General features: G+C 57.2%; 1 non-coding gene across 1 annotated transcript in view; it reads right to left on the bottom strand.

The window, feature by feature from the left end:
• LOC124733782 overlaps positions 1-95 on the bottom strand; it is a 1,909-nt gene extending 1,814 nt beyond the window's left edge. Inside the window, exon 1 of the ribosomal RNA XR_007009132.1 lies at positions 1-95. This exon is cut by the window's left edge and continues 1,814 nt beyond it. This is a non-coding gene — a ribosomal RNA (small subunit ribosomal RNA).
• Positions 96-2,500: the final 2,405 nt, after the last annotated feature.

Genomic DNA, 2,500 nt, shown 5'->3' with positions numbered 1-2,500 from the left:
CCATTCGCGGTTTCACCTTAATGCGGCTTGTACTGAGACATGCATGGCTTAATCTTTGAGACAAGCATATGACTACTGGCAGGATCAACCAGGGAGCTGCGCCAACTAGAGCTGAGCAGCCGGCCGCCCGGGAGTGTGTCCCGGGGGCCCGCGCGAACACGCAAGCGTCCGCTCAATCATTCTGCAAACAGGAGGAGGCTGAGCTCCCCTGCACAATACACCTCGAAACCCTCTCAGGTCCCGGCGGCGCGCAGCGCCGTCCCAAGTACTTGGTCGGGTTCGAGAGAGGCGCAATCGCCCGGAGTTAGGCGAGTAGACGCTTTCGGTGCGACCACCCGTGCTCCCAACTGAGCTTGCCGCTGCCGACAGAGGCCCGGGAGCGTGCTGTCGTGGCATTGCCGGCGGGAGACAACACGCGCCACCTACGGTGACCGGCAGCTCCAACGCCAGCGCCACAGAAGGACAAAAGCCCCACTTGGGTGCCGAAGCGAACTCTCCCAGCACAGCGCACGCGCCAACACATCCGCACAGCTGCGATACAAACCACCAGCGAGAACCGCTGGGGCGACCGAGCAGCAGACGGCGTCGCGGCGCCGAGCGCCGGGCGGCGGCGCATCCTCAACGCACACAGTCCTCAATCGGACCAGCACACTGAAGATGTCCACCGCGCTTCGCACCGGGCCCGCGAGGACCTACTTTGGCCGCACGGCGCCGCGCGCAGGGTGCGCCGGCGCGCAGCTGCGCGACGCCTGCCGCGTCCGTCGGCCGGCGCGCCTGCCACTGGCCGCCCCCACCAGCCGGCTGTAGCGCGTGCGCCCACGCACCGCGCGGCCAGCACGCCGGGAGGCGCCCCCTCACCGGCCGGGGACGGTCCCACCCAGCCACCACCGCGTATCGCTTCACACCCAGATGCCGTTCAGTTTCATCGGCATGGTGGGTATCGCTGGAACAACCGGTTAGTACCTCAACCTATCGTCGCCATCACCGATTCACCCCTAGCGAGAACAACCGCACCACAACGGGTTACCATTTCTTCATTTGCGTAACTTCACCAGAAAACGTAGGCGTCCATCGCCATTAGCAACTTCAACGATTATTGCATGCCTGTGTCAGGTGTCACGCCACACTACGTCTGCCCACATACACGCAACAAAATGTGCACGCCTAGACAATACGTGGAAGGTGGCCCCCGTACGTATGCGATGTCCATTGCTCGAACGACTGTCAACCGGCCTCTGTAGCATGTCGCAGATATGGAACGCGGTGCACCATGCTATCACGGTGTTTGAGGAGAGACGACTAGGTCCGAATACATCAACACACAGCTCATGCTGATCGCCATCCACGGCGTCCGTTCCTCCCACACGTCTCTATGGCGTACCACACTGCAATCCAGCTCTCATAGGGAGACGACACGTAGCTGCGTGCACAATATTTGCACTGTATGGTCCGCCGTTTTTGGGCGCAGTCGTTGTACGGTCACACATGTGCCACGATGTATCATTCAGTACATAAGGACGAATGTGCAGTACAGATTGTGGTTCACGCGTACGACATCAGCGGACAGTTGACACAGGCCGCACCACAACGTAGCCTGCGTACGTCGCATGCGAAGGGCATTGAACATGCAAACTTGTCACCAACCAGCTTGCGAAGGCAGGGGGCAAGGTGGGGACGTGGGGACGTGGGGAGGGGTGGGGGGGGGGGGGGCGGCATGTACGTCCTGCTGCCATCCACATTACAGTGTACAGCAGGAGCATGTGGAAAGTCAGCAAGACTTGCAAGGTGTTTAACATGAAGCGATACACAGGGGAGCGGGCAGTGCGAGTAGCGAACTATATTGCGAGGGTTGCGGGTGGGCAACACTACACTAATTGAACGAGTCGTATAACAATTACAGAGCAGGTTTAGGCGACAACGTGGGTTACGTTAGCGGACAACGTGGGTTACGTTAGCGGACAACGTGGGTTACGTTAAGGCACAACATGGGTTACGTTAAGGCACAACATGGGTTACGTTAAGGCACAACATGGGTTACGTTAGGGCACAACATGGGTTAGGTTAGGGGACAACATGGGTTAGGTTAGGGGACAACATGGGTTAGGTTAGGGGACAACATGGGTTAGGTTAGGGCACAACATGGGTTAGGTTAGGGCACAACATGGGTTAGGTTAGGGCACAACATGGGTTAGGTTAGGGCACAACATGGGTTAGGTTAAGGCACAACATGGGTTAGGTTAAGGCACAACATGGGTTAGGTTAAGGCACAACATGGGTTAGGTTAAGGCACAACATGGGTTAGGTTAAGGTACAACATGGGTTAGGTTAAGGTACAACATGGGTTAGGTTAAGGTACAACATGGGTTAGGTTAAGGTACAACATGGGTTAGGTTAAGGTACAACATGGGTTAGGTTAAGGTACAACATGGGTTAGGTTAAGGTACAACATGGGTTAGGTTAAGGTACAACATGGGTTAGGTTAAGGTACAACATGGGTTAG

The sequence above is a fragment of the Schistocerca piceifrons genome, unplaced genomic scaffold (genome assembly GCF_021461385.2).
Source record: "Schistocerca piceifrons isolate TAMUIC-IGC-003096 unplaced genomic scaffold, iqSchPice1.1 HiC_scaffold_1409, whole genome shotgun sequence".
Taxonomy (NCBI): domain Eukaryota; kingdom Metazoa; phylum Arthropoda; class Insecta; order Orthoptera; family Acrididae; genus Schistocerca; species Schistocerca piceifrons.
This window is presented reverse-complemented; position numbering and strand designations above follow the sequence as displayed.